Source organism: Papio anubis, chromosome 5, assembly GCF_008728515.1.
Source record: "Papio anubis isolate 15944 chromosome 5, Panubis1.0, whole genome shotgun sequence".
NCBI lineage: Eukaryota > Metazoa > Chordata > Mammalia > Primates > Cercopithecidae > Papio > Papio anubis.
Window position 1 is genome coordinate 5493511 of NC_044980.1, and position 19568 is coordinate 5513078.

At 45.0% G+C, this 19568-nt stretch overlaps 1 long non-coding RNA gene across 1 annotated transcript; it reads right to left on the minus strand.

Annotated features, from left to right (window-relative positions):
• Positions 1 to 313: 313 nt before the first annotated feature.
• Positions 314 to 3667, minus strand: LOC116274868. Its single transcript, XR_004183632.1, has 2 exons — positions 3626 to 3667; positions 314 to 1248 (listed from the first exon to the last, which is right to left on the minus strand). It is a non-coding gene; the product is annotated as an uncharacterized LOC116274868 (long non-coding RNA).
• Positions 3668 to 19568: the final 15901 nt, after the last annotated feature.

Consider the following 19568-nt stretch of genomic DNA (forward strand, 5'->3'; position numbering starts at 1 on the left):
ACTTATTTCCAAGGCCATGGGGGCTCATTTTAATGATCAGCTAATTTACACACCCTCCAAATCAACTTTCCTGGGAGCTCTAAGACCAGCCAGAGAGCCCCAAACAAGATGATGCCACCAGCGGGGACAAGGAGTGCTAGAAAGGAAAGACCTTGCTTAAAGAGGATAGGGGTTCATTTCTCCCCATTCTCTGTGATTGATTATATATTGGGAGTACATCTGGACAGAATTACAATCTTAGCATTCACTTCAGCTTTATCAATAACTATGTATTTGATTTCGTCATGCAAAACTGGGTAAACAAACAAGACAATTGACTTGGGAAAGTGGAATTTTAATTGTCCAAAGATAAAAATCCACATTGATTTTCCACTACTCCAGCATCAGGCATGGTGCATGAGCTGCTACGATTTCACGCCAGATTTGACCTTGACTAATCCTTGCATAATCCTTTACCCTCTTCCCATAGCCCAGTGATTCTCCGCTGGGGCAATTTTGTATCCCCCATCCCACAAGGGTCACTTGGCAGTGTCTAGAGACACTTTGCTTGTCACAGCAGGGGTGTTGTAAACACCTGCAATGTGCAGGACAGGCATCCCATCCCACCCCACCCCATCAACAGTACCGAGGCTGAAAAATCTGCTCTAATCCCCAAAGATTCAGGTTCTAAGTTGTTACAATGTTTTAAAACTCAAGTCATTCATCTAATCCAATCATTACTAATTTACATATTTAAATGATCACATCATAAATACCAAAGCGGGTCACACAAAACAAAGCCCACAGAAGAAAGTAGAATGTAAGGAAGGAAGTCACCATTAACTTTCCAGTCAGCATTCATTAAAACTGAATGATCAATCTTATCACGTCATAGTGTAAATAAAAAATTAGGTGCTAAATAAGATTAGTGTTCTTTTCGACCCTGACTTGTCACCTTGGCATATTCTCTGACGTGTCTCACATTAACCACTGTGGCAAGAGCCCAGAAAATATTCGCCCTGTAAATACAATGTCAACGGAAGGAGAGGCGTGTAATTATACCAGGCAGGAGACCGAGCTTACCAAATTACATGTTTTCCCAGCTTCACATTTTACAATTTAATAATATCTCCTATAATTATACATTGTTACAGCATGATGTCAGAGATGCACTCGAACTCTTCTCTCTGGTGGGGGTTTTTCAGTGGCTATGCTGCATCCAAATGCTTTCCCAATCTTCAAGATGTTCTGGTCTTTTTATAGACCTAACTAATAAAAATAGAGAAAGAAATTGCAAGGCGGCTGCTAAAAAGGGCACCTTTATATTGAATATTTGTGCTTTCGCTGGTGTTTGGCGGCTGTGGCATTTACTGGAGCTGATGCAGATCTTGTACTGAATATGATTGGACCCTACGGTGCAAACAGCCCCCAACTTTCATAGCATCCACTGAATTTGTGCCCCCAATCTCCTGCGTTGGTGATGCTTCAACCCTTGTGTATTAATGTCCTGGCGCACACAGCAAAGTATCACGGACTGGGAGCTTAAACAGCAGACATTTATTGCTCACAGTTTGGAGAGTCCACACATCCAAGATCAACGTGTTGGCAGGGCCATGCTCCCTCTGAAATTGCCAGGAAAGGCTCCATTCCTGTCCTCCCTCCTTGGCTCCTAGGTGGCCATCTTCCCCCTGTGTCCCACCCACTCCACTGCATACCTTCCCTCTGTGCATGGCTATCTCTGTGTCCCCACGTTCCTTTTACAAGGACTCAGCTCAGATAGGGTTAGGAACCACCCTAATAACCTTGCTTTAACTTTAATTACCTCTGTAAGGACCCTACCTCCAAATAAAGTCACACTCTGAAGTATGAGGGGTCAGGGCTTCAACATATCTTTTTGGGGGGACCACAGTTCCATCCATAGCACACCGCATTCATGGGTTTGATCCTTGATCAGTGTGCTGTGCAGAGACACACTTGCCAAGGACCCACCAAGTCCCAGGCATCGCACCAAGTCCTTTGTACGCAGTCTCAGGCACAACCCACCACAAGCCCAAGGCAGAGGTTCAATGTACTTCCATTTGTCCGAAATGATTTGACCTGTTGACACAGCTAGTGCTTATAGAATCAGGACTAAAAACAGGGTCTGACCAATTCTTTTTTTTTTTTTTGGGGGGGGGGGGGAACGGAGTCTTGCTCTGTCGCCCAGGCTGTAGTGCAGTGGCGTGATCTTGGCTCAGTGCAAACTCCTTCTCCCAGGTTCACACCATTCTCCTGCCTCAGCCTCCCGAGTAGCTGGGACTACAGGAGCCTACCACCATGCCTGGCTAATTTTTTTGTATTTTTAGTAGAGACAGAGTTTCACTGTGTTAGTTAGGATGGTCTTGATCTCCTGACCTCGTGATCCACCCACCTTGGCCTCCCAAAGTGTTGGGATTACAGGTGTGAGCCACCGTGCCCAGCCGGGTCTGACCAATTCTAAAGCTCATGCACTTACCAGCCCAACCTGCCACTTTCTAGTGCTTCTCTTCGTCCTGGTAATTAAAGCAAATCAGTCTTAATTTAGCCTTATGGCATCTAAGAGCCCTACAGGTCCCCTAGAGAAAACTAGAAACCCCTTGTGTGTCACAAAGGTGTCACTGGAAAACTCACTTCTACAATTTTACATTTTTAAGTTAGAGGACAAGTATAACCCTTCAGCTTTATGGTTATTTTTCTAAGTATGGTGATTATGGTGTTGGAGCATTTGGATCTGATGATTTGTGTTCTGCTTTTTAAACTGAAGAAGTCCCTGCCTCTGGAGTCAGACGCAGGGCTGCACATCTCCATGGGTGCACCCGCACTGCCAGGACAGCTCCCAGGGCGGCAGCCATAACCAGACGGAGGGCATGAAGGGGGTCGCAGAGGTGCCACGTGGTGCCCGGGCCATGCTGTAAAGTATGTGCCTGAGGTCAGAACTACAGATGAAGTCATCGTCCGCCTTCTTCGTTGTGTCTGCTCACCTTGACCCAGTTCCCCCTTCCAGTCCAGCCAACACTCGGCTTGGAAGACAGACTGTGGACTCTGCCCCACAAATCAAGATGGTTAAATTCTGCCCATTTACATTCTGTCAATGACATAACACCATATTCACAAGTGAAAAACCACTGCCACGGGAACTGGAAGGTGTTTTGGGGGCAATGGTACATGGCAGAGGACTTGCCATTGCCCCATCTTCATGTCTCTGGAGACCCCCCAAGATCGTGCTCCCCACCTTCACCAACACCTTCTTGCTAGCTCATGTTTGCCATCTTTCAGAAGAGCGTGACTCTTATTTCCTGTCATCTTCTGCAGCTGGTTGGATTGTGCCTCCTAAAAAGACATGTTGAAGTCCTAACCCGATAACCTGTGAATGTGACTTTATTTGGAAATAGGCTTTTTACCAGATATCATTAAGATGACATCATTAGCATGGGCCCTAATCCCATGAGTGGTGTCCTTGTAAGAAGAAGAAAGGCCAGACGCCGTGGCTCACACCTGTAATCCCAGCACTTCGGGAGGCCAAGGCGGGCAGATCACGAGGTCGGGAGATTGAGACCATCCTGGCCAACATGGTGAAACCCCGTCCCTACTAAAAATACAAAAATTACCTGGGCGTGGTCATGCGCACCTGTAGTCCCAGCTCCTCGGAGGCTGACGCAGGAGAATCACTTGAATCCAGGAGGTAGAGGTTGCAGTGAGCCAAGATGGTACCACTGCACTCCAGCCTGGCAGAGGGAGTGACAGAGCGAGACTCCATCTTGAAAGAGAGAGAGAGAGAGAGAGAGAGAGAAAGAAAGAAAGAAAGAAAGAAAGAAAGAAAGAAAGAAAGAAAGAAAGAAAGAAAGAAAGAAAGAAAGAAAGAAGAAAGAAAGAAAGAAGAAAGAAAGAAAGAAAGAGAAGAAGGAAAGAAAGAAAACAAGAGGAAAATGCCATGTAAGGTCAGAGACGCACAGGGAAGAGGGCTGCATGACAAGGCAGGCAGAGATCAGAGTGAGGCAGCTGCAAACCTAGGAATGCCAGGATGGCAGGGAGCCCCTGAATACCAGAGGAGGTGAAGAGGGATCCTGCTGGAGCTTTGGAGGGAGCGTGGCTCCACCAACAGCTTGATCCTGGGCTTCCGGCCTCCAGAATGGCAAGAGAAAGAATCTGAGTTGTTTTAAGCCCCACAGTGTGCAGTGCTTCCTTACGGCTGCTCCAGGAAGCCAGCCCACTTTCCGTCAGTTACTCATGTTCCCTGTTACGGTTCTGCTGGGCTCCCACAGTGAGGCACAGACCACTTCATTAAAAGTCAATGTGAGAAATTTTGCTAGTGGTAAAAAGCTGAAGAAAGAAAGAAAGAAGGAGAAAGAAAGAAAGAAAGAGAAAGAAAGAAAGAGAGAGAGAGGGAGGGAGGGAGGGAGGGAGGGAGGGAAGGAAAGAGAGAGAGAGAAAGAAATAAATAAAGAAAGAAAGAAAGAAAGAGAGAGAGAGAGAAGGAGGGAGGGAGAGAGGGAGGGAGGGAGGGAGGGAAAGAGAGAGAACTGACCGGGGGGTGGTGGCTCATGCCTGTAATCCCAGCACTTTGGGAGGCCGAGTGGGTGGATCACGAGGTCAATAGATCGAGACCATTCTGGCCAACATGATGAAACCCCATCTCTACTAAAAATACAAAAATTAGCCAGGCGTGGTGGCGGGCACCTGTAGTCCCCGCTACGCAGGAGGCTGAGGCAGGAGAATCGCTTGAACCCCAGAGGTGGAGGTGGCAGTAAGCCTAGATCTTACCACTGCACTCCAGCCTGGCGACAGAGTGAGACTCTGTCAAAAACAAAAGCAAAAACAAGTATTTGAAAATGGATGATTACCTCGGTTTTCCCAGCACTCCCTGTTGACTATCTCTTTTGTTCAGGAGCTGGGAATTTTATTTATTTATTTATTTACTTATTTACTTATTTATTTATTTTGAGACAGAGTCTCACTCTGTCACCCAGGCTGGAGTGCAGTGGCGCGATCTCAGCTCACTGCAACATCCGCCTCCCGGGTTCAAGCGATTCTCCTGCCTCAGCCTCCCAGGTAGCTGGGACTACAAGCACCCGCCTCCACACCCGGCTAACTTTTTGCATTTTTAGTACAGACAGGGTTTCACCATGTTAGCAGGATGGTCTCAGGATGGTCTCGATCTCCTGACCTCATGATCTGCCCGCCTCGGCCTCCCAAAGTGCTGCGATTACAGGTGAGAGCCACCACACCTGGCCAGGAGCTGGGAACTTAATAGGCACATTTGCACAAGGGGACAAGGAGTCTCTGAGGGACGGATATGAGACCCAGGCCATGGCAGGGCTGTGGGACGCACGGGTGAAGGCCAGAGCCCAGCCTCGTGCACTTGGACTCCGTGGCCCCAGCCTCATTGTCCCTCAGGGCTCCTCTTGAGTCACTGCTGACCTGAATGGTGCTGAGTTTCTGCCTGGCCCAACTTCCTCTGTTCAAAGAAAAGCACTCACCAGAGAGAGGTGATACAGGCATGAAAGCGAATATGCACCACACTCTAAGGGCCAAGGAGGAACTTAGAGAGGGCCACAGAGAACACAAGCAAAAACTAAAGCTAGCTGTAAACAGTCACCTGCAGTCACGCTTCTCAGTCCCACCAGACGCCCTTTGGAATACTTGGGACCCTGCGGTGTGCTAGGAAGCACTGGTTCTATGGAGCAAGGGCAGATCTGTCAGCATTCTTTAATAATGAATTGAAACTTTAAAAGGTTTCCATCTAGAGGAAAAACACAGGAAGGAAGGAGGTCTGATTAACTTTAACTCTACGAGTCACCAGGGGTGCCATCTCTGCAGTCCCTTTTTCCTGATGGAATCTCTGCCTCCAGTCTGGGATCGCTGGGGCAGAGGGCGGCATCATGCTATGCTGTCCCAGCTGGGCAAATCCATCCGGTGGTGTGCCCTCTGTCCCCATCCAGGAGGATGTGCCTCTTACTCACCACAGTGGAGTATGCAGACCAGGCAGTGGCCCTCGGATGACAGGCCAGCGCCCTCATCTTATGGGATTATTGTACCAAGGTCATGCCCCTCTCAGAGTCTGAGTCTGTCCTGGTGCCCAGCCAGTTACCTTGGGGGATCCAGAGTCAGTGTGTGGCCCTGGAGGGGAGCACCATCCACCTCACACTGGCCACACTGACCATTTAGGGCACTCCACAGCACGACAGCGTGGGCCTCACCCAGCAGGAGTGTGTTTAGAAGGCTGCTGTGCTCCCAAGAACCAGGCATTCATGCATAGCTGTGAGGGGCTACTCCTCCCCGTCCAGCCCAGTCTCTCCTGGGGTGTGCTGTCTACCAGGCAGAGAACCAAGGCATCCTCCATCCTGGCACTGGCACTAGCTTCTGTTAGGGCACTCAGTGCACCACATGGGAGATCTGTTTACCTGCCTGTCTAACGAGGCCAGCAATCCCAACCTTGCATACTTTACACCTGGGAGATTTTCAAATTACCCATGTCTGAGTCTCACCCAAGAGGTTCTAGTTCATTGGCCCTCAGGGAGCCAAGTGCCAGTTTTTTCCCAGACAGCCCCACACCCCTGTGCAGTTGAGTCTGTGTGTGCCCAGGGAGAGAATGGCGGAACCGGAAGATAGGCCTGGAAACTCCTGGTGGTGTGTTTTACTCCTTCTCTCCTTTCCTGCCTTCCTTCTCTTTCTCTGTTTCTTCTTTCTTTCTTTCTTTCTTTCTTTCTTTCTTTCTTTCTTTCTTTCTTTCTTTCTTTCTTTCTTTCTTTCTTTCTTTTCTTTTCTTTTCTTTTTCTTTTCTTTCTTTCTTTTCTTTTTCTTTTCTTTCTTTCTTTTTCTTTCTTTCTTTCCTTTCTTCCTTCCTTCCTTCTCTTTCTTCTTTCCTCCTTTCCTTCTCCTTCCTTCCTTCCTTCTTTCCTTCCTTCCTTCTCCTTCCTTCCTTCCTTCTTTGCTTTCTTTTTCTATCAAAGCCCAGCAAAATCTGTCACATTCACCAAATGTTAATTAAATGAAGGAAGAGTGAATGAATGAAACTTTTATTTATTACTCAGCTTAAAAGGAAGAGTTAAATTCTTAGGTTAAAAGGAAGAGTTTTAAAAGTTACCTGCTTATTGCTTATTCTCAGCATGTAAATATGAGAACTGCTTTCCCGTCAAATTTTGATTTGTTAGAATTTGTCATTTGACAGGAAAGGGAAATGCTGTAGAAAAAATGAACAATATCTTTTTCACACCTGCAAAATTGACTAACAGCAGACCTCATTTGATTCAAATAAATGAAAAAATCATTTGACTTTGGAAATAGATGAAATCTGGAGAGTTGCAGACATAAGCCACAACTTGTAAAGACGGGAAGCAGATGAAAACTGACAAATAAAAGAGGGGTTCCAATAAAAACATCTGTAAGTGTACATGTGACATCGAGCGTGCTGTGGATCAAATCTGGCAATACTGCAGCTTAACTTTTCTCATTCTTCATAAAGTAAAAGCCCTTTTAAAATGATGTCTTATTTATTAAGCTTCAGGCAAACAGCTCATAAAAATCAACCAGCTAGACTCAAACATTTACACAGTAGAAAAAACTTCCTTCAGACAAGCAAGAGATTAAGAAATAGTTTTGAAAATGTGTAAGTAAAGGAGGAAAATAGGAATCAACTAGGTGGTATCAGTCATTGCAGAACTCCCAGATTTCTCGTGGAATAAGCTCTGGCAAGAGCTTCCAATAGATACAAATGAAAACATCTTAAAAGTGAGTAAACTGAGACTCCGCCAAAGGAAATCACTGACTCAAAGAGCACAGAAAAATAAGTTTTCATAAGGAAAATAACAGTCTCCCAATTACCAAGCCATCTTTCTCCTTCACAAGAAAGTACATATTTAATAATGTAATATTGGTGGGGTGCACTTGCTCATGTCTGTAATCTCAGCAGTTTGAGAAGCTGAGGTGGACAGATTGCTTGAACTAACGAGTTCAAGACCAGCCTGGGTAACATAGTGAAACCTTGTCTGTGCAAAAAATACAAAAATTAGCCAGTCGTGGTGGTGCATGCCTATAATCCCAGCTACTAAAGAGGCTGAGGTGGGAGGATCGCTTGAGCCCAAGAGGTCGAGGCTGCAGCAAGCTGGGATGGTGCCACTACACTCCAGCCTGGGTGACAGAGCGAGACTCTGTCTCAGATAATAACAATGATAATAATAATAATGTTCTTATTTCCTGCTACTTTTTTCTTAAAAATATACTCTGTTAATTCATATGCTATGCTTCACTGGATTAAAATGCCCTTGAGAACAGAAATTGTCTTCCCTCTCACTAACATATGCAAGTTCTATGCCTGATGCCATTTTTACTGGAGAACATATACCTAGAGTATCTGATTCTAATTATATCATTTATGATAACATATGTGTTAATAGATATGCATATCATATATTAAAAATATTTTATATGTTACATATATCTATGCATACTTAAACATATATAGCTATAGGCATGTATATATATGCACATATATCATCTTTAAAAGCAGATCATACTGGAGATCCTGATTCTCTCTGCACTTGACTAAAACATTTAGCCTTTTGCCTTTTGAGATAGGTTACCTCTAAGGGACATTGACAGATGAATAGATGAATGGATGGAAGAATGAATGAATAGGTAGAAGCATGAATGCATCTATTGATGTATAGACATAGATCTTGAATCAAATGACATTTGTCATGTAGAAGCACTGTAAAGTTTATGACCTGATGCGGTGGCTCATCCCTGTAATCCCAGTACTTTGGGAGGCCAAGGCAGGTGGATCACCTGAGGTCAGGAGTTCAAGACCAGCCTTGCCAACATGGTGAAACCTCATCTCTACTAAAAATACAAAAGTTAACCAGGCATGGTGGTGCACACCTGTAATCCCAGCTACTCCAGAGGTTGAGACAGGAGAATCGCTTGACCCGGGAGGCGGAGGCTACAGTGAGCTGAGATCACACCATTGCACTCCAGCCTGGCTGACAGAATGAAATTCCATCTCAAAAAAAGGAAATAAAGTTTATCATGCTTGGTACAACCACTGTTCATAAAACTATTCCAACATTTCTCTGGAAGCAGACAGAAAATTAAGGATGGTCACAGTAATTAAGGACACGGCAAATTCCTATTACCAATTATCTTCTTTGGGGGTAGCCATAGCCTCAAAACCACATCCTTTTACTCAGATTCTAACAACACTATTCAGTCCCTAAGTAGTTCTGAGCAGCATCTCTCTTCTGTTCAAGCACCTATTCCTCCCTTTGCACAGACAGCCTGGGTGCATGCACTCCAGCACTTTGGGAGGCTGAGATGGACAGATCGCTAGATCCAAGGAGTTAAAGACCAGCCTGGTCTCTGCCAAAAATGCAAAAAATAACCAGGCCTGGTGGTACATGCCTATAATCCCAGCTACTAGGGAGGCTGAGGTGGGCTAACATGCTTAGAGACATGTCAGAAAGCTGTAGGGTGGCATCTGGAGAATCCCCCAAACTCACTATGAGTCTGAAGTTCATAACTAAAAACTCTATCCTTTTAGGTTAAATCAGTGATTCTCAGCCAGGGGAGTTTTGCCCCCACAGGAATGCTAGGCAATGTCTGGAGACACCTGGCATAGGGGTTGCTCCTGGTATCCAGGTGGAAGAAGCCAGGGATGCTGCTCAACATCCTAGGATGTACTGGGCAACCCCCACGACCAAGACTCACTCGGCCCAAAATATTGGTAGTGCCAAAGTCGAAAATCCCCTGATTGAATCATGATGCTGTAGATACCTGAGATGAAAATAAAGCTGAAGGGAACCGTTACTGATGTCTTTCAGATCACAGATATCTGAGTGACTCCTATGAGCTAGGAATTCTGGAAATGTTACATCTAATCTAGCAATCAGTATGAGAAAGGACTATCCTCATTTTATTGATGAGAACACAAATTTCACAGAAGTTAAATAACTTGCTCCCAATTAAGTAATTCTGTTGGTGGTGCCCAGAAAATCAACCCAACAGAGACCACTCACCAAAATCTCTACTGCAACAAAACAGCTTCGCCAGAGCATGAGAGATGCAAGCCTAAGGCCAAAGGAAGAGCAGCCCCGCTGCTGTGAGCAAACCTGCGGAACTCCATACTCAACAAAAGTCAATGCAAGCTAAGAATACATTTCAGCCACAAGATGCTGCGTGAGTTCATGAACAATGCTTCCATGCCATTCTCATGGGAAAGTAGGCTGTCTGGAGCACATTTATGCAACTGCCACCCGAAAGGACAATCGCATCTTTCTGGAAACCCTCTTGAGACTAGGCCTAATATTGTGTCTCCTCTTCAATCATCCATCGACAATTGCTTGTTCATGTAGTCTGAAAGATCTTGGTGTGGTGGTCAAAGACAAAAGTTGGTTGAGCGGGTCATGGATTTTCCCAGGCTTGACCATTTCCGCATTCAGATGTTCTTGTCTGAGAAGAAAGAGAGAAAGACAGAGAAAGAAAGGGAGGAGGAGAGAGGGAGAGAGGGAGGAAGATTAAACTGATATCAGACGAGTTCAGTTTAGGAGACAGTAGGACGTTGGGGAGTTGCACTTCAGAATAAATCGAGTCTCACCCACCATTTCAGGGAGCTTTCCTTAAGACAGGGTAATACTTTCAGGCTTGTTTTCAAGACTTTCCTTATTTATGCATTTTTAATTGACACATAACAATTGTACATGTTTATGGGTCCTAGGGTTTGCTGAATTTCATAAAATTGTGTTTCGGTATATCTAATGTATAGTAATCACATCAGGGTGATCAGCGTACCCAGCCTCACAAACATTTAGCACGTTTTTGTGTTGGGAACATTCCATATTCTCCTTCTAGCTGTTTGAAACTATATATTATTGTTAACCACAGTCATCCCACAGTGGCATAGAACAGGGTGCCCAGCCCCGGGCCACGGATCAGCACCCTGGCCTGTTAGGAACTGGTTGCACAGCAGGAGGTGAGTGGCAAGCCAGCGAGCATTGCTGCCTGGGCTCCACCTGCTATCAGATCTGCAGCAGCACTAGATTCTCAAAGGAGTGCGAACCCTATTGTGAACTGCGCATGCCAGGGATCTAGGTTGAACACTCCTTATGAGAATCTAATGCCTGATGATCAGAGATGGATCATCCCCTACCTTGGCCCATGAAAAAAATTGTCTTACACAAAACCAGTTCCTGCTGCCAAAAAGTTTGGGGACTGCTGGTATAGAACACTAGGACTTATTCCTCCTGTCTATCTACCTGTAACTTTGCATCCTTTAACAAATCTCTCCCTAGCTGCCCTCCCCTCCCAACCTCTAGTATCCTCTGTTCTACTTTTCAATTCTATGAGATCAGCTTTTTTAAGCTTCCACATATAAGGGAGAACAGAGGATGTTTAACTTTGTGTTCCTGGTTTATTTCACTTAACACAACATTCTCCGGTCCTATCCATGTTGCCACAAATGACAGAATTTCATTCTTTTTTATTTAGACAAAATCCTGCTCTGTCCCTCAGGCTGGAGTGCACTGGGGTGCTCTCGGCTCACTGCAACCTCCACCTCCAAGGTTCAAGCGATTCTCCTGCCTCAGCCTCCCTAGTAGCTAGGATTATAGGCACCCGCCACCACGCCTGGCTAATTTTTTGTATTTTTAGTAGAAAGGGGGTTTCACCATGTTTCCCAGGCTGGTCTCAAACTCCTGGCCTCAGGTGATCCGCCCGCCTCAACCTCCCAATTTCATTCTTTTTTAGAGCTGAATCATAGTCCATGGTGTATATATACCACATTTTCTTTATCCATGCACTTCTTGTTGGACATCTAGGTAGATTCCATATCTTAGCAAGTGTGAAAAGTGCTGCAGTAAACATGAGGGTGTGATGTCTCTTGGATATACTAATGTCCTTTCCTTTGGGCAAATGCCCACTAGTGAGGTTGCTGGATCATGTGATATTCCTATTTGCAGTGTTTTGAGGAGCCTCCATACTGTTCCCCAAAGTGGCTGTGCTAGTTTACATTCCCACACCCCGTGTGGGAATTCCCTCTCCTTGGCAGCCTTGTCAGCGTTCGTTCACTTTTGCCTTTTTGATAATAACGTTCTAACTGGCACGAGATGAGACCTCACTGTGGCTTTGATTTGCATTTCTCTCATGCTTAGTGATATTAGGCAATTTGTCATATACTTGTATTTCTAATTTGACACTATTTTCAAATGTGGATATTTTAATAAACTATTCTCATATTTGAATATTTCCAAATTTTATTATTGCATAAAACTCAGCAGATCCTAGACCTTGAGGAAACATTCCTTTCATATGTCATCATGACCTCAGACTCTGTGGCGTTTGAAAGTCGTCACAAGATGGGTCACATTTCCTGTTTGTACACAGACTCGTTCTATGTCACAGACTCGGCTTCTGTGTATGACTTTTAAAAATGGCTCTTTCTGGTTCCCAGCCTGAGCTAGTTCATCACCGCTCTGTCTTCCTTTGGAGAAGTTCCCCGGGCCTGGGGCCGGTGGGTACACAGAGGAGCTGGAGAACCTCCCAAACAGAAGGGCCCCAGGCTTTGGAGCCTGCCGGGACCCAGAAGTCTTTGGATCTGCTTTTGCTGCCGCCTGTGAAGTCTTTCTGTGATAGTGTTGCCACTTAGGAGCCTGTCCCTGAATCCAGGGATGGACTAGATGCGTTCTGAGGCTCTTCCAGCTAGGAGATTGGGGAGCAAAGCTGACTCTCCATGCTGGCAGGTGGCCGGCCACAGCCCAGGGCCGCTCCCTTCCTGAGTTTGCCCTCCTTTCTTGCTCTCCTCTCCCAGAGCCCTTGGGGCCTGACCCTTCCACCATCAATAAGACAGAGGGGAGGAGAGGGGAGAGAAGACCTTTCTATCTCCCCAAGTGTAATTCGCCAAGGCCCATCTGGGAGGGGAAGGACAGGGAAGGGAAGGGGAAGCCAGCCCCCTCCCATCGGGTCCCCAACATCCTCCACTGAGACCACAGCCTTCTCCATCCGCACAATCTGAGAGGTCATTTTCAAGCACCTACAGGTGCCAGGCTTTGCTGGCCATTGAGGGGTGCAGAAGAGGAGAAGGTGAGAACCCTACTTACAGGCTGTTCATAACCTACTTGGCAGGAAAGAGTAAGCAAAGCCAGCTATTACATGAAAGTCTTCAAATACAGGAATGGAGAAAGACTTTAAGGATCCCCCTCCCACACCATCCCAGATCCCAGCACCTTGTGCTGGATGAGCCCAGGAAAAACCCCAGTGGTACCAGCAAAACAGAAAGCAATGTAGCCTTCTGTGGGTGGGGACTAAGTCTGTCTGTCTGATGGCTTGTAAGAGAGGACATAGACCAGCCAGGAAATAATTCTATATATTAGGATTTTAAAAGCCACTGTGTAGTGGTTTGGGGACCTAATCGCTGTGCATAATAGTGTTTTTAGGACAAATACGGTTTGTTTTCTAACAGACTTAAAAGTGAGCCTTGGGGATACAGCCCTTCCCAAAGCTCACAACTCTAAGGGGGTGCATGTGAGAGGGTGGTGATTGATTGAGCAAGCAGGGGGTACCTGACTGGGGGCTGTGTGCACCAGTCATTAGATCGGAACAAAACAAAATAGGGATTTTCACAGTGCATTTCTATACAATGTCTGTAATCTGTAGATAACAGAACCAATTAGGTCAGGGGTCGATCTTTAATTTAACTGCCTGTGTTTTACACCATCAACTACAACTAGCTTACAGAGGGAGGTTGAAAATAGAAGCAACTGCCATCTAGACTTGGCAAGGAAGCTTTGCTCAAAGACATCTCCCCTCTGTGTTGTATGAAATGCCACTTGGGCTAACAGATTCCTGGCGCGGGGGTGTGTTCGTCTGCTAGGGCTGCCATAACAAAGTACCAAAGACTGGGGGCTTCAACTACAGAAATGGATTGTCTCACCATTCTGAAAGCTGAAAGTCCAAGATCAAGGCGTTGGCAGGGTTGGCTTTTTCTGAGGTCTCTCCTCTCCTTAGCGTCCTGCTATGTCCTCCTAATTACCTCTTACAATAAGGACACCAGTCACACTGGGTTAGGGTCCACCCCAATGACCTTGTTTAACCTTAATCACTTCTTTAAAGGACTTATTTCCAAGTGCAGTCACCTTCTGAAGCACTGGAGGTTAGGGCGTCAACATATGAATTTAGAGGAGGCACAATTCAGTCCTGAACAGGGGACATTCTGTGTGTGTGTCTTGGGGGGACACAGCATTTTCCTCACTCCCAGCCCATGCTCATTTAAACCCAGTTGAATGATCCAAATAGTCCACACTCCTGGGAGACCACAGGTAACTGAGGAAGGGGAGGCAAGGGCATCTCAGGGATAAGAGAGGCTCTTGACTGGTAGCACGAGAGTGACCATGTCCCAGATCAGAGTATATAAGTGGTCCAGGGACAGGCAGAACCGAATGTGGAGGAGCCCTGCAGGAGGCAGGGACATTGGGGACCACAGGGCAGCCTTGTCAGTGGGTCCCACCCACATCTCATGCAGCCAGGAGCTGGCCTCGGGGTTGAGAGTCAGCAGCTAGTTCAGCACGCACCCTTGACAAGAGTGACGTGAGTGATATCAATCACAAAGGACCTGAGTGATATCAATCACAAAGGACCTGGCTCTCAGCTTACTGAAGTAGCTCCTCCACCTCTTGAAACCCTTTAGAAAATATATGTATCTTTGCAAATGCTCTGCCCTGCCAGACAACCTTCTACATTCTAAATTCCTCTTGCTGAAAACCAAAGGACTGTTTACATAATGAGTTTGAAAATAAAAGGAAAATATTAGAAGGCATTCCTCATGAATTCTGATAAGGATATTATTCTGTTCGGAGGCATCCTAATTATAAAACTACACAATAAACCTCAATTCCAACAGTTATTCTTCTCTATCGGGCAGATGGTAATTGCTTTTAAAATATATATATATATGTACAACTTGTGTCTTATCTGTTTTGAGAAAGTAATATCTATCTTTTTAAATTGCCTAATTTTTTATTCTGCAGAGGCTAACTCTGAATAAATCTATCTTCAAAAAAATTGCCAGCCTAGGCAAAAAGGCAGCACTAAAAAAATAGAATATTTTCTCAGAAAAGATGAGATTGCAAAGTGATAAGACTCAGAGAGAAGTATTATAAGCTTTTCTGCAGCTACTTGTGAATGCAAAGCACAAAATAAAGTTTTCGGGCTGTTCTGCCCACACAGGCACACAGGGTGGGTTAGGACTGGGTGAGCTCCAGCTGACTCACACCCCAGTGGGCAAGGAGCGGGCAGGCTCCAAACGGTTTAGGAATAACTGAGGGTGATGACTCCTGAAGTCGTACTAGGTCCACTCCCTTTCTTTAAAAGATGGCTTCATCTTGAGTGTTCCTGTCATAGCCCAGAATACCGCTTTCCTACCTATCAAAGCTTTCGGTGAAACAAAAATTTTGTGGTGTGTGGAGGGAGAGAAGGTTCTATTTTATCAGTAGAAGATGATATAGAGTAGAATTTTAACACTGCAAACCAAAGCCTATTAGAAAGAAGTGAAATCAGTGTATCTTTTTTTTTTTTTTTTTTTGAGTTGGAGTCTAGCTCTGTCGCCCAGGCTGGAGTGCAGTGGTACCATCTTGGCTCACTGCAACCTCTGCCTCCAGGGTTCCAGAGATTCTCCTGCCTCAGCCTCCCAAGTAGCTGGGATTACAGGCATGCATCACCACGCCTGGCTAATTTTTGTGTTTTTAGTAGAGATGAGGTTTCACCATGTTGGCCAGGCTGGTCACAAACTCCTGACCTCAAGTGATCCACCTGCCTTGGCCTCCCAAAATGCTGGGATTACAGGCATAAGCCACTGCGCCCGGCCCAATTTAGCATTTTCTAAAAAATGAAATACTAGAATACCCTAGACTGAATTAGATGGGAAAAATGAGAAAATATCCCAATGCTATGCACATAGGAAGGGTAAATATCGTGTAAACCTTGAACTCTTTCAAGGTCAAAGAGCAGTTACTCTGTCGTTCGCTCACCCATCACCCACCCTCTTGACAGAAAGGGTTAATGCTGCCCTGGTGGCATTTTATGCTAAGAGAGAACACACAGGGAAGATCTGGAGAGTGACTCACATGAGCAAGTGACATCCCAGGGAGGACTGGGAAGCTCTATGGGATGGCAGGACCGTGATCAGGTGGTAAAACCGCAGTATCTCTGCTTGGGTGCCCAGACAGCAACAAACAGACCAATCTAGATGCTTGTTGTATCATGAGCCGATCTCAATAAAGATGCAACCGGTGACAAAAAGGAAAGGAACATCACAGTATAGATGTGCACTGAACCACCACCTTTTCCAATGTGAAAATCGGACACTTTAGACATTTTCAAATACAGTTGATTTACTTCTAGTAAAGTACTATAGATTTTTCTTGTGATCGTGTCTGTGTGTGTGAAAGCCCACCCACATATCTCATGCCTCCAAAACACATCACTTTTTGCAGAAATAGTTATAATCAAAATGTACGTTTTAAACAAAAGACAAAGTGAAACACAAATATGGGTATAGAGGTATACAGACAACACAGACCAAAATATCACCGACCCTAAAATAAATATCTGGAGTCCCTAATCAGCAGTGTCTCCCATCCCCTATACCTAGCTTTCTTTCAGCTAAATTAATACTCTTGCACTTCAGAATGGTATCAGATCCTAAAGCCATGATGGCATGGGGAGAGCACACACCTTAGTTATTACTCTGCATTCCATTGAAATCACGATCATGTGTAACACATTGAGTTTTTCCCATCTTTTTTTTTTCCTAGTAAACAACCTAAATTAAGCTAAAATATCATTTATTCTTTTCTAACCCCAGCCTGTTCCTTGCATTTGAAAGAAGTCGGTGCTGGAGCTCTCCTGTGGATGAATGTATCTCACACGCTAATGATAAAACCCTTCCCTGAGCCCCATGTCAGGGATTCTGAGCTCAGGGCAGATGCGTAGTCGTCATGGTCTTTGCTGCAGTCACGACTCATTCCACCGTGGGGACCAATCACTGGTGGTTTTTCTTCCACGTATTGCCTGACTGTCTGTGCAGTCATATCTCTCAAAGCAATGTGGGACTTTGCCAGAGCCAGCTGCCTGAAATGTTCTTCCTCCCTATCTGTAGCACCTGGATCCGCACGAGAAAAGCTGCACAAATATGTTTCTGGAAAGGCGGTATCACCAGTGGGGATTGCTTTGATTAGGGCACAAGCTTTTCCATCTAAATATCCATTCCTGGACTAATTTATTTATGCACATATTCTATCATTCAGTAAGAATGAATTCAGAAATCTATGCACTGAGAGAGACTACATTTATCTCATATCTCTCTTGAAGATAGTCATTGTATGTATTTCCCTCTCTCTCTCTCATTCTTTTAACTTTGTTTCCTCGGGTGTTAATTCTTTGCTTAAGGTTGCTTTTCATCAGATGTTTGAGAATGAGGTGCACACTTCCAGAAGGAAGGAACTGGTACTTGTCATCAAGGAGACCAGCTCCCAGCTCATCCTGTGGGGTCCCTTGGATGCATGCAGCTTTTGCTGAGCCCGGATGCTACTCCCAGTGCCGCCTCCTGCTGGCACAGCCAGGTTCACTATGATGAGGATCTGTGGTCCGTGCCCTGCTCTTCATTCCTGCCTCCTCTGGATTAGCTCCAAGTTCTGTGGCAGGATACACCTGCTGTGGATATTCCGGGCTACCCTGTCTGCCCATCTGCTTCTATCTACCATTGTCTTTCAGGGATTTCTCCCAATTCCAGGTCCACTGGTGGTTCTTTTTCTCATTTTCTAAGTTTTACAGGTGGGAATGTAAAATGGTGCAGCCAGCTTAGGAAAGAGTTGGGGAGTTTCTTATAGATTTAAACATATACCTAGCCTTTGATGCAGTAAGTCCACTCCTTGGCATTTACCCAAGACAGATGAAAATAAGTGTCTACAAAGACTTGCACACAAGTGTTCATTGTTCATCTATTTACACAATGGTCAGAAGCAAAGCAACCCAAATGCTTTCCAAAAGGAGGATGGATAAACAGATGGTGGAATATCCATACAATAAATACTACTGGCCAATAAAAACAAACTACTGACCTATGCAACAGCATGGGCCAATCTCCCCATGAGATTATATATGGATTAATGGAAGCCAGATGTGAGTACGTACTGTATCATTCCATTCATGCAAAGTTCAGACATAAGCAAAACTAGTTTTTGATGAGACAAATCAAAACAGAGGGTGCCTCTGGTGGAGGGGTGGGGTGAGCATGACTAGAAAGGAACATGGGGGAACTTTCTACAGTGATGGAAATATCCCATGCCTTAATTGGGGTAAATTACACAGGTGAGAACCATTTTTCAAAACCCACTGAGTTGTACAACTAAGATGTGTGCACTTCACTGTACGTAAATTAACTCTCTATTTAAAATAGTTTTTAAAATCAGATACTATCTTTTTTTCTTTTTGAGATGGAGTCTCACTCTGTTGCCCATGCTGGAGTGCAGTGATGCAATCTCAATTCACTGCAACCTCCACCTACCATGTTCAAGCAATTTTCTTGCCTCAGCCTCCCAAGTAACTGAGCCTATGGGTATACGCCACCATGCCTGGTTAATTTTTTGTATTTTTAGTAGAGATGGGGTTTCATCATGTTGGCCAGGCTGGTCTTGAACTGGCCTCAAGTGATCTGCCTGCCTTGGCCTACCAAAGTGCTGGGATTGCAGGCGTGAGCCACTGCACCCAGTCTAATTTTATTTTTCTAGGTTGACATGGGTGCAAGAAGGCTTTTACTGTCATAAACTGCTGGCAAAAAGATTCAAAAGATTTCATTACATTCTAATGCTTTAAAAATGCTTGCTATAAATGTAATACATGTTCTCAATTTCGACTAATTATACTATTTCACTCACCACCCCACAGCCATGTCAGGAAGCAGAACTGACTTTTTCTTCCTCAGAATACTATATTTGGACCTATATTTAGACCTAATATTTAAGGTAGCATTGAATAGAGACGCTACCTTGACATGCAATATCAGCTGTCATTTTATACTTCCACACAACCAGAAAGTAACCGCCTTTGCCTCAAGCAAAGATGAAAGGGACAGGAAAAATTAGATTATTATCTCTGGAAATCTCTTTAGGACCAAGCAGTTTCTTCTTCAGAAAGGAATGCATGACTCATTTCACCACTCAAGAATTCCTTCAACTGCCAGAGAAAATCTATACTCCATAATTACAAAAGCCATCTCAGGTTCCTTCTCTGCTGCAAAAGCTAAGTACAGTATAGGCCAAGAGGAATCGTTCAGAGATTTTCACGAAGACGGTTCCAGGCAGTCTACAAACCCAGTGTGTTGCATTTGAACAGTGGACATTTGGAGGTCATAAATTCACAAACGAGTTATGATGTTACGCCAGCTCCTAGCAGCTGCTGCCATGACCGTGGAGGTGAAGCCACTGTGGATTTGAGCAGTCCATGTTGACAACACCTCTGCAGCCACGCTAGTACCAAAGCAGCACAATTCCAGGGGTAAGCTCATGCTCCAAAGCCTTAGACTAATGCCT